Below are 13,956 nucleotides of genomic sequence, written 5' to 3' on the forward strand. Positions count from 1 at the left end.
TAGGAAGAAGTCTTTTTAAAGCCACCTACATTACCTATAAAAATTTTACTATTTGTCATACCTTGGCTTACATAAGCACTTTTCCTCATGTAACTTTGCACTTTGTCCTTATTTTAATCCTCTTTAAAGGTCGGAGGCAAACTCTACTCACTTTAGCAATCACACTAAGGCATAGAAGGATAGCTTGACCAAAATCTAACATGTTGGTGAGAGTTAGGTTTAGAATGAGCAAGCACACTTTTCTAGGCCCATCTCATACCTATAGAATTACACTGTCTCAAATTATGAAATTATAAAATAGAGACAATTCTAAGTCTGTATGAGAAATGTATAAACATTTGTCATATATACATAAATGTATATGGGTGCATATATTACATATCTGTATATGTATTCTCACACATGTGTTTCTTAGGATGAATAAAAATACAAGATACGATATATCTTTTATTGAATCACAATTTGAAATATTCCATGAACTTGTTTACTCCCATTGACTCACAAGAATCTAACTGCAAATCTAGCTTCAGAGCCTGTGACAACCCCGTCACCCCAGCAGTAGCCTAGATTTGTCATGTGCCATCATTAAGTGTGAAACTGTTGCTCTGACTTGAACAAATCTAGAATTTATCATTAAGATTATGAAATAACTGGTATTTGTAGAGCATCCAATGTTGAGCTCATAATACTTTAAATATAAAAAAGAAAATGTGATAGAACCATAATCAACAAATACTTATAATAATTAAAAGGAAAATATCAATATAAAATTATTGACACATATTTCTGTCCCATTCACGCTTTTCTATTCCTTGTATACTTTTGGTGGTGGGTTTTCTGGTTTGATTAATTTGTTTGTGCTTCTTCCCTGGGTAACTGATTAGTGTTGACCATTAAATCTGTTTTTGACACAAAGCTTTCTAGTTAGGTAGATCAGTTTTCCCCTCTATCACAATCAGGAAATGAATGTAATATGGGTATGAAAAGGGAATAAGCCTAGAAAAAGACAAATACACATTAATAGGGTTATACCTGCAGTAGGCTAGATAATTCTACACAGAATATTCTTTTTTCAAGATGAAAAAAATCAAAGAGAGCACAAATTATGACTGTGTCAAAGTTTTGCATCTGTTAATATTGTGCCCTCTGAGTGATTATACAGAGCTGGGTGAAAATTCTCAGAACAATTAAAAACTAGAGCAACAGCGTCCTCTGTGTCTGGTTTCCCATTTGCCTGTAAAATTCTAATCATTTTTTCCTATTTCTCCGAGAAGTTATGTATGTGTGTACTTTTCCTATATGTGCAAGAGAATTTTTTAGTGAGAAAAAGTTTGTTAGTGCTGTTTAAAAGCTTAATTTCATATTATTCATTTTGCTTTTGTTCTAACTGAATGTGAAATAAATTAGTTACCAGTTTGATTTGAAATGTTGTATGTGACATTTATACTACTAGAAGAGTGTCTAGAATTTCTGTAGTTTTTTAAAAAACTAGATTCTTTTGCAGATCCTGCCTGTGTAGCATTTTGGAACACATATGACATATAATGATGCCTTCAATCTTCTGTATTGTGTGTTTCCTTCAACATTTTTTTGTTGTTTACAAATGTTTCCCTAACAGTTCAAGAATTTAAGGCAATTCAGTACAAATTTATCAGCATTTTCATTATCTGGAAAAAGCAACCCATTTTTGAATGCATATTTTTCCTACAGGTTTGATTATATTTTGGTTTTAACGGATTTGTTATCAGACACTTTTTATACATGTGAATAAACTTTACGCTAAGTAAATTTTTGTTGCTTGTTTCAATTAAACATTCTTCTTCATATAGTGGCATACAATTATATGAGTTAAATGTGAACAACATGTTGCATGTTTTCAAAACAATGTTTACAGCATGGTATTGCTGTATGTATCTTTCACCCAGTGGTGCTAGCTTTCTATTTAAACAGTTTAGTTGCAGTTGTGAAAGTGCAATATTCCTTAACACAGTTTTAATATTTAATATATTGTTTGAGGCAAATTTATAATATATTACTCCTTAAAACTGAATTTACTTCTGTGACCTATATCTATACATAAATTAAAAATCAAAAAAATATAGTAATGTTATACTAAATTATAGGAGTAATAGTACCTCCAACTTAAGAGAAACACATTAAGTAATACTATGTATCATACACATAAATAAACTCTGATTATTATTAAACATAACTTCATATTCAACATTTAGACCACCTTCAATTTTTTTATCCAATTGAATAATCCATAAATGTTAATACTTATACTCCTTAAAATTACTTTAATCAAGGAAATGAGAAGACAAGGTAGTGACTAGGAGAAAACATTTGCAAAAGACACATCTGATAAAAGGACTGTTATCCAAATTATACAAAGAAGTCCCAAAATTCAACAATAAGAAAACCAACAACCCGATTTTAAAAATGGGCAGAAGGGGGCTTCCCTGGTGGCGCAGTGGTTGAGAATCTGCCTGCTAATGCAGGGGACACGGGTTCGAGCCCTGGTCTGGGAGGATCCTACATGCCGCAGAGCGACTAGGCCCGTGAGCCACAACTACTGAGCCTGCGCGTCTGGAGCCTGTGCTCCGCAACAAGAGAGGCCATGATGGTGAGAGGCCCGCGCACTGCGATGAAGAGTGGCCCCCGCTTGCCACAACTGGAGAAAGCCCTCGCACAGAAACAAAGACCCAACATAGCCAAAAATAAATAAATTAATTAAAAAAAAAAAAAAATGGGCAGAAGACTTGAACAAATACCTCACCAAAAAAGATATTTGGGTGACAAGTAAGCATATGAAAACATGTCCAACAGAGTGTCATTAGAGAATTGCAAATCAAAACAACAAAGAGATACACACCTATTAAAATGGCCAAAATCCAGAACTGACAATATTAAATGTTGGTGAGGATGTGGAGCAAAATGAACTCTCATTCAGTGCTGGTTGGAATGCAAAATGGTACAGCCACTTTGGAAGACAGTTTGGCAGTTTCTTATAAAACTAAACATACTTTTACCATTTGATCCAGCAATGATGCTCCCTGGTACTGACCCAAATGGGTTGAAAACTTATGTCCACACAGAAACCTGCATATGGATGTTTATAACAGCCTTACTTATAATTGCCAGAACTTGAAAGCAACCAAGTTGTCCTTCAGTAGGTGAATAAACTGTGGTACATTCAGATCATGGAATATTATTCATTGCTAAAAAGAAATGAGCTATCAAGACATGAAAAGACCATAGTGGAAACTTAGATGAATGTTATTAAGAGAAAAAAGCCAATCTCAAAAGGCGACAAACTGTATGATTCCAACTATATGACATTCTAGAATTGGCAAAACTATAGAGATATAAAAAGATCAGTGGTTGTCAGGGATTGGGTGAGGGGGTGGGCGTGGAGGATGAATAGGTAGAGAACAGAGGATTTTTAGGACAGTGAAACTACTCTGTATGATACTGTAATGGTGGATGCATGTCATTATATATTCGTCCAAACCCATAGAATGTACAACATGAAGAGGGAACCATAATGGACTTTAGGTGATAATGATGTGTCAATGTAGGTTTATCAATTATAATGAATGTACCACTATGATGTGGAATATTGATAGTGGGAGAGGTTGTTCATGTGTGGGGATGGGGTATATGTGAACTCTCTATACTTCCCACTCAATGTTGCTCTGAACTGCTCTAAAAAGTAAAGTTTATTAATAAAAAAAATTACTTTTAAGACGAAAAGTTTTCTTAGGACCAACTGAAAGTTTTTTTTAAAATACTTCCTTATATTCTGTTGAAGAGTAGGAAAAAAGAGTGTATTGTTTTAGTTATTATTTTTATGTAATATTTAACTAGGTGAAGTCTATAAGTAAAATTTCAAGAAATTCAAAAATATATCCTCGGACTTCCCTGGTGGCACAGTGGTTAAGAATCTGCCTGCCAATGCAGGGGACATGGGTTCGAGCCATGGTCTGGGAAGATCCCACATGCCGCGGAGCAACTAAACCCATGTGCCACAACTACAGAGCCTGTGCTCTAGAGCCCACAAGCCACAACTACGGAGCCTGTGTGCCACAACTACTGAAGCCCACGCGCCTAGAGCCTGTGTTCCACAGCAAAGAGAAGCCACCACAGTGAAGAGCCCACGCACCACAACAAAGAGTAGACCCTGCTCGCCGCAACTAGAGAAAGCCCGCACGCAGCAATTAAGACCCAGCGCAGCCAAACAAAAAAAAAAAACCAATATATGAATCTCTAAAAAAAATGTTATAAAATATATGTATATATCTCCTAGATTTTGATTGCTGTGACAAGATAATGAAACACAGACACAAACTCTAAAAAGCTAGGTGGAATAGCCACATTTCATCTAAAGATAGAACTTGTCCTAACAACAGCTTATTAAATATGCTTAAGAAGGAGAATTTTGAGGGCTAAAACCACAGAGATTTGGAAGGTGAGGGTGATTAGAAATGTCCTTACAAAGTTAATGCAGGAGTGTCAAGTCCATTGCTGACTCAGCGTATTTTTCTCACTCAGGGACCAGAAGAAATGATGTCAGGGGCACTGGTAAATAGATTAGGAGGCAGAGTCTAAAAGATGCTATATAAGTCGGAACTCTAGTTGAAAGTCACAGAAACTTAATTCAAACTGGTCTACAAAACTGGGAAGTCTACAGTTGGAACAGTCCTCAGGGACTTAATATCTCAAGTTCTAAAATTTGCTTCTTTGTGTTAACGCTGTCCTGCTGCCCACAGGCTTTCTCCATTTTCAGGGGAAGGCACAGCCACAGGCTTACATTATACCTGCTTAGTGACTGCAGAGAAGCAATTTTCTCCCATCCAAAGCCCACAGGTTACCACCAAGATTCTAACTGGCCATGCTTGGGTCACATGACCTTAGCTGGGCCAATGAGTGGGCAGGCCTGGTTCATGTGCCCACCCTGTATCCAGAGGATAGCATACCATGATTGGAAGTTGGAGAAAGACAGTTCCCTAAAAGAAGATGATGCTGTTACTAAATCAAGGGTAAGTGGATATTGGGCAGAAAAACTAGCAGCTCTCTACTTCAGACATCAAGAATCATCCCAAGGCAGGCAGCAAGATCAATCAGAATCTCTTGTCACAAACCAGATGATGTGGGGCAGGGGTTAAACAATGCAGAACCAAGAGGATGGTCAGAAAGAAGGTGATTAGACAGTAGACCTAACCTCATTTACATTTCAAATCAATTAACATTTGTTGAGCACTGTAGTAGTTTTCTTTCGCTGCATAACAAATTACCACAAATCTAACGGCTTCAAACAAACACACACTTATTTTCCCACAGTTTCTATGAGTCAAGAGTCCAGGCACCACTTAGCAAGTCCTCTTCTCAGGATCTGACAAGGCTGCACTCAAGGTGTTGGCCAGGCTGTGTTCTCATCTGCAGGCTGTATCGTGGAAGAATCCACTTTAAGGCTCAGTCAGCTTGTTGGCAAAATTCATCTCCTTGCATCTGTAGAATTGAAGGCCTTTATGGGCTGGAGGCTAGAGGCCAACCTTAGCTCCAGAAGCCACTTGCAGTTCCTAGAAGCCGCCCGCAGTTCCCGGCCACATGGGATTCCTCTATACTGCTGCTTATTTCATCAAGCCAAGAGATAGATTGCTAGAGTGTGTCTGCTAGCAAAATAAAGCCTTATATAATGTAACATAATCACAAGGGAGACATCCCATTATCTTTGCTATATTCTGTTGGTTAGAACAAAGTCGCAGTTTCCACCTGCACTTAAGGAAGGAGATTCTACAAAGCTTTGAATACAAGAGGTGAGAGATCATTGGGGATCACCTTAGGGTGTGTCCACCATAAGGATCTATCATGTGCCAGTCCCTAGGCCAAACGCTTACTTTACAGCAGGGGTCCCCAACCCCTGGGCGGCGGACCAGAACACGAACCTGTTAGGAACGGGCCGCTCAGCAGAAGGTGAGCGGCGGGCGAGTGATTGAAGTTTCATCTACTGTTCCCCGTCGCTCCCCATCACTTGCTTTACTGCCTGAACCATCCCCCCCACCCCACCCCCGATCACCACCATCCGAGGAAGAATTGTCTTCCACGAAACCACTGGTCCCTGGTGCCAAAAATGTTGGGGACCGCTGCTCTACAGGATCTTTCATTTCTTCTGACCATGTTAAAAGTCTTTCAATTGTAAAGTTTTATGTAAACGTGAGTTAACACCTAATAGTAGTATTATTACAGCTTTTGAAAACTTTGTAATGTCTCATTATTTACCATTTTCATTTCATTTCATTCTTGTTCATTTTCCAACAATTCCTAGCATTAAACAGCATTAAACAGATTAAAGTACTTATATCAGAGATTATAATATTGAGAACAATTTGAGAAATTGGTCCTATTCCTTAGCCGGCCAAGGCACGCCCAAAGGAAAAGTAGTTGAAAAGAGTGGATCAAATCCCTCATCCTTGCATGCCCTTGAATGTTTTCTTTACTCTCACACTTGATTTATAATTTAGCTAAGTGTAGTGTTCTAGGTTAAAAAATCATTTTACTTGGCATAATGTGGATATTGCTCTAACATCTTCTAGCATCTAGTCGCCATTAAGAACTTTAACAGTGTTCTGATTCCATTCCTTGACATATTTATTTCCCTCTGAAACCTTTTTTTTTTTTTTTCTTAAACGATGGAAATTTATTTTCTTACAATTCTGGAGGCTAGAAGTCTGAGATTAAAGTGTCGGCAGGGTTGATTTCTTCTGAGGCCTCTCTAGCTGGCCTGTGGATTAGCCATCTTCTCTCTGTTTTTGCACGGTCTTCTCTCTCTGCGTCTGTCTTAATATCCTCTTCTTGTAAGGACACCAGTCATATTTGATTAGGGCCCATCCTAAAGACTTCATTTTAACTTAATTACCTCTTTAAAGACCCTATTTCCAAATTCAGTCACTTCTGAGATACTAAGGGTTAGGATTTCGACATCTAAAATTTTAGGAGGACACAATTCACTCATAACACTGGTCTCCCTGTTTTTGTTCTTGTCTCCTGAGGTCTAGTTTCCATCCTCTGGTAACTTGCAAATTTTCTTATCCCTGGTGATCTCAAATTCACAATTCTGGGCCTTGGTTTTCATTTATTGTTCATGGCAACCAGTCCCTCCTTTTAATGTGAAGATCTGTGCCCCGTAATTCTAGAAAACTTTCTTGTATAATTTTTTGCCACTTTCTTCTCCTCAGTTTTCTCTACTTTTTGTATGATTCCTAATGGTTGAATATTGGACTTTCTGGATTGATCCACTATTTCCAATTTCTTTCTCCAGCCATTCTTCTTTCTGCATAAGTTCTTATACTTTAACTTCTAACTCTATTAAATGAAAAATTTTTAGATTGTCATGTTTTTAATTTCCAAGAGCACTTTTGTATTCTCTGATTTTATTTTTACACATATAACAACTTCATTCGTGTATAATTTACATGCCATAAAATGGAGCCATCTTCACCGAGCAGTTCCACGAGTTTTAACAAATGTAGACACCCAAGTAGCAATCATCCCAACTGAAGAAATTTCCCATCTGCCCCTTTACTATCAATTCCCTGACTCTCCAGCCTCAGGCTACCACCAACCTATTTTCTGTCACTATAGATTAATTTTGCCTATACTAGAATTTTATATACTAAATCAAATAATATGACATATATACTTTAGTGTCTGGTTTCTTTTACTCAGCAGAATGTTGTTGCATATACCAGTAGTTTATTCCTATTTATTGCTGAATAGTATTTCATTGTATTGGTATATCACAATTTGTTTATTCACCTGTTGGTAAGTATTTGTGAATAGAGCTACTATGAACATTCATCTACAAGTCTTTGTGTGGACATATAATTTCAGTTCTTTTGGGTAAGTGCCTCAGAGTAGTACTGCTGGTAATAGATGGGTGTATGTTTAACTTTATAAGAAACTACCAAATTATTTTTCAAAGTGGTTGAACCATTTCACATTCCCAACAGGAACGTATGAAGGTTCCAGTGGCTCCCACATCCTTGCCAACACTGGCTGTTACAGTCTTTTAATTTTATCCACGCTGGTGGAATGTAGTGGTATCTCATTGTGGTTTTAATTTGCATTTCCCTGATGACTGATGATATAGAGTATCTTTTTTAAAAAAATTTTATTTTTGTATCTTTTTACATGCTTATTATCCATTTGCATATCTTCTTTTTATCAAGTGTTCATTCAAAGCTGTGGCCATTTTTTAATTGGTTAGTTTCTCTTCTTACTTTTGAGTTACAAGTGTTCTTTGTATAGTCTTGATACAAGTCCGTTGTCAGATATGTGTTTGGCAAATATTTTCTCCTGGTCATAGCTTGCCTTTTCATTTTCTTAGCAGTGTCTTTCAAAATGCAGAAGTTTCAAATTTTGATGGAGTCCAATTTATCTGCTTTTCTTTTATGTTCATTATTTTGTGTGTCCTGTCAAGAAATCATTGCCCCAAGATTGTGAAGATTTCCCTCTGTTTTCTTCTAGACATTTGACAGTTTCAGCTTTAACATGTAAGTCTAATTTTTGTGTATATATGAAGTTAGGATTGAGATTCATTTTCCTCCATTCAACTATGCAATTGTTTTAGCAAGATTTGTTTAAAAAGCTATCCTTTCCCCACCTAATTATCTGAATTATCTTGGAATCTTTGTTGAAAATCAATTGATGATATACCTGGGGCCCTCTTTTATGTTTCATTCATCTCTGTCTATCCTTATGCCAGTACTGTACTGTTTTGCTCACTGAAGCTTTGTAGTAAGTCTTGAAAAGAAGTAGTGTAAGTCCTACAACTTTATTCTTTCCCAAAATTATTTTGGCTATTCAAAGCACTTTGCATTTCCATGTATATTTTAGAATTAACTTGTCAACTTCTAAATCAAAATACTTTTGGGAATTTAGAGTTGCATTAAATTTATAGAAAAATTTGAAGAGAATCACCCTCAACAATTATGAGTCCTCCTATCCATAATATATTTTTCAAGATATTGAAAATATCTCTCAGCAATGTTCATAGATTTCTGTATACAAGGATTGCATATATTTTGTTAAATTCATCCTTAAGCAGTTCATGTCTTTTTATGCTATTCAAAATGCTATTTTTAAAATTTAATTTTCCAACTCTTAGGTATACCCAACAGAATTAAAAACACATATTCACATAAAAACTTGTGTACAAATATTCATAGTAGCATTATTCATAATAGCCAAAAAGTGGAAAACCCAAATGTCTACCAACCTATGAATGAATACACAAAATGTGGTATATCCATATAATGGAATATTATTCCGCTGTAAAAAGGAATGAAGTACTGATAGATGCTACAACATGGATGAACCTTGGAAACATTATGCTAAGTGAAAGAAGTCAGACACAACAGTCCACACATACTGTATGATTCCATTTATATGAAAAGTCCAGAACAGGCAAATCCATAAAGAAAGTAGATTAATGGTTGTCAAAGGCTAGGGGGAGGAGGGAATGAGAAGTGTTTGCTATTAGACACGAGGTTTCTTTCTGAGGTGTTATAAATGTTCTAGAATTAGATAGTGGCGATGGTTGTACAACCTTATGAATATACTAAAAGCCACTGGACTGAATACTTTGAAATTAAGAATTTGTGAATATCTCAATTTTTAGAAATTGTATTTTCCAATTGTTTACTGTTACTATGTAGAAATACAATTGTTTTTTACTTATTGACCTTGTATCCTGTGATCTTGCTAAATTCAATTATTAGTTCTACTTTTTAAAATAGATTCCTTAGGATTTCCTATGACATAAACATGACATTCACAAATAGAGTTTTATTTTTTTCTTTCTGTTTTCCTCACCTTATTGCTCTGGCCAAACCTCCAGTATGATGTTGAGAAGAATGGTGTGCCTGAGAGTTTGAAAGCAAATGTAGTAAATGTTAGCATTTATGAAATGTTAATGAATGATATAGGATATGCTTTGTATTATTCTTTATTCTACTCCATGTCAAAATAAAAAGTTAAAAAGAAAATTGAAAACTATGTGCCAAGCACTGTTCCAAGCACATACTGTTATTTAATTCTCTTAATACCTCTATGAGGCAAGTATTATTACTAAGTAATAATTTTACAGGCAGGTATTTTACAGAAAAGGAGACTGAGGCACAGAGAAGTAAGTAGTCTACCCAAGTTCACACAGTAAGCAGCAGAAGCAGTATTTGAGTGAATGTAGCCTGGCTCCAGAGTCTATGCTCTTAAGCATTATGCTATTCTGTCTCTCCAAAGAGTATATCTTTAGTTTTTATTTGGGGGGTGGGGGAGGGCATATAAGCTTTTGTTCGGAAGGACTACAGTTTTGTTTTTTTTTTTTTTTTAAAGACCCCAGCCCACTTGTTTCACCCTTGTATCCATAACTTCTTTGGAATTGTCCCAGTTCTGACCTCTTGAACATGTTTTCAAGATGTAGCTTCTAGCACTTTTAGCAACATTCTTTCCTTCACTCTGCCTTGTCCCCTTAGCCAATCCATAGCTGATAAGAGAATATTCAATAACTAAGACTTGGGACAGCTCATACATACAAATTTAAATCACAACACTAAAATTAAGTAGTTATATCAAACACTAGTATAAGACATGTTCTCCCAAAAGCAGAACAATTTGGGCGCAGGTAGTTTAATTGGGAGGGAGCAAGAATGACAGTGAAGGGAGAAAGGCAGGACAGGAGAACAAACCAAAGGGCATATTATCAAAGTTGCTGTTGTCGGCAGCAGGGGCTCACTTCTATAAGGACCACTCTCTGAGAAGGATGAAAAATGCCTCCCATAACAGCCCACCTGGAAGCTGGGAGGCTGGACATCCATTCTCCATTGATTGAGGATTTCTCCTGATGGGGAAATACAAACTCCCCTGCATTCTGGGGAGCTCCAGTGATGCCCAAGAAAGCAGAATGCAGAAAGATGCATGGCAGGGTCTTGGGGTAGGCTGCTATGCACACAAGGTAAGTCAGCACTGTCTCAGAGGTGAGCCAAGGGATGTGATGTGGGCGCCAGAGGAGTCTGCTACAACATGTCATGACCAATGCTTCCTCTGAGTTTTTAACGTTGTGAGCAAGCAGCCACGTTACATGAGTAGCAAAAAAAATGAGTATGCATAAAAATAATAAAACTAGTATAATGAATAGTCTGTGCTTTGTTACTTTCAAAAATGTTCTCTATGAGTAGAGTGTGTATGTGCGTAACTCTATAAAGAGACTGAATTTCGATTTCTCCCTTGAACAGAGAAACAACTCATGGAAGCAGAAGAAACTTGAAGACATGTTGAGCAAGAGACTGTAAGTTTCCCTAGACTTTGCAGAAAATTGTTAGAGGGTTTTGGACTTCCACATGATGTTTGAGCCTACTATATCTGGATCTTAAGTAACGGAGAAATCCCATTTGACAAAATTGAATCTGATACCAGGTAATGATACACTTAGTAGTTAATATACATATACTAACATTAACATGCACGACAATTAGGTGAAGTCTAGATCTCTCCCAACAAGCTTCCTTTACCACCACCATATCTGGGGCTTTGTGATAAAGGGAACAGAGAAGCAACAAGAGAAGGGAGAGGATATAAACCAGCTATGCAGGGGGATTTCTGCTCAGGCAGAGTGTGCTTTAGTGCCCTACTCTTAGGCCATAGATGAGAAACTGGAGGCTTGAGAACACATGCTCTACCCCCCTTGGTTTGAGGTTCAATCCTCCAGCAGCAAAACCTCTGGAAGATATTTGCCTCAAGTTGTGTTTGCAAACAACCAGAACAGGAGTATAATAGGACTGTCCAAAGTAGTGGAATATTGTTTTCTTTTCTTTTTGTTGTTGTTGTTGTTGGTGGTGGTGGTATGTACGTGTGTAAACCTATGAAGGGACTGTACTTCTCATGTTGATACACTGATGTTCCATCCAGGCTGAAGATGTGGAATGGGGTGGGACCTTGGGAAGAGCAAGGGAATGTTGTCCATAGCTTTGATCATTTACTCCCTGTTTAAGAGATTCACATGGTTCCTTATTGTGAGGAAGTATACTAAAGTAATTAAATGTTTGGGTATTGGGCCAAATATGGCACTATTTGAACATCAAAATAAATAAATATGGTAACAGACTATAATCCTGTGTTCAAGGACTCCCAAGACCACCCTGTATTCAATGATTTGCTATAAGAACTCACAAGGCAGTCAAGTTGTTATACTGATGGTTACAGTTTGTTGCAATGAAAGGATACAGATTAAAATCAATAATGGAAAAAGGCACAGAGTGTAGAGTCTAAGGGAGACCAGGTGCAGCTTGAAGTTGTGTTCTCCCAGTGGAGTCCTGTGGACATTCATCACATGATGTGTTGCCAACCAGGGAAGCTCACCTGAGCCTTGGTGTCCAGGGTTTTTTTTTTGGGGGGGGAGGTTGATCACATAGGCATGGCTGACTCCCTGGTGGCTGACCTTAATTCTCTAACCCCTCCAGCGGTCAGGCTGATACTGTGTGGTCCAAAGCCCCCACCATAAATCACATTGTTAGCGTAGCTATCTAGTGTGGTCCAAGGCCTCAGGTAAACAAAACCACTCTTAACAGGCAGGATATTCCAAGTGCTTAGAAGTTATGGCCCTGGAGCCTGGCAAGGGCCAAACCTTTCTCTGGAATACACAGGGTTTGGACAACCTGAACCTGCTAAGTTATTTCTATTCTGCACAAATCCATTGAATAAAAAAATTCATGAATCTATACTGAAATAAATAGATAGGTAGATAAATAGGAGATAAAGAAAAGTTCCTTCTTGTAGAAGAATGATAACTAATTATTATAGAAGAAAGGATGGAGTTACAAAAATTACAATTTGGCAACCATAATAATAATTGATTTCATCAAGAATCATCAGTGGATATGCTGTAGTGAGCTGATTTGTGGTTCCCCAAAAGCCATGTCCATCTCCTAATCCATAGAACATGTGAATAAGACCTTATTTGGAAAAAGGGTCTTTGCAGATGTCATTAAGTTAAGGATCTTGAGATGAGATCATCCTGGATTACCCGGGGGGACTCTAAATCCAGTGACAAGTGTTCTTATAAAGGACAGATGAGAAAGATACCTGGAGGAGAAGGCAATGTGAAGACAGAGGCAGAAACTGGAGTGAGGTAGCTGATCCAAGGAATGCCGCCAAAAGCTGGAAGAGGCAAGGAAGAATTCTCCCCTAGAGCCTCCAGAGGGAGCACACAGAGCCCTGCAGACATCTTGATTTCGGGCTTCTGTCCTCCAGAATTTTGAGACAATAAATTTCTATGGTTTTAAGCCACCCAGTTTGTGATAATTTGTTGCTGCAGCCACAGGAAACTAATACAGATACTAAAACCAGTGGTGAAGGAATGATGCTTCAGGAGTTTACAGTCTTAAAGTACCCACAAAACATTCATCAATTATAAAAGAAAACATAGCAACTCTTTAGTGGAGATACCTGGCAGTAGCACTTTAAACAAGCCTATTGGGTTCTGGAGTCAAACATAGCTGGTTTGAAGCTCCACTTGCACTCTTAACAATTTATATTAGTTTATATGATTTGGGCAGTTAATGTCATTAAGCCTCAATTTCCTGTAAAATGGAAATAATAGTGACCAACACCCACATTGTAAGGATATTTTGAAGATTAAATGAGATAAACCATGCAAAGCCCATAGCACAGGACCTAGCACATATGTATTCGATACATATTGGTTATTCTTGCCCACCCACCTCCCCCAGCAAAAGCAGCTGGACTTTATTGCAGGGAAGTTACAGAGGAGCAGGGCAAGTGAAGGTCTCTGCAGGAACTCCCATCACTGAGCAGGATTGCCAGGTCTTAGATCTGTCTGGAAGGCAGGAGAGGATCAGAGTTGTGTCTACGTTGGTCCATCCTGCAGGCTGGAGGCCC

Source organism: Eschrichtius robustus, chromosome 11 (genome assembly GCF_028021215.1).
Source record: "Eschrichtius robustus isolate mEscRob2 chromosome 11, mEscRob2.pri, whole genome shotgun sequence".
NCBI classification, from domain to species: Eukaryota; Metazoa; Chordata; class Mammalia; order Artiodactyla; family Eschrichtiidae; genus Eschrichtius; species Eschrichtius robustus.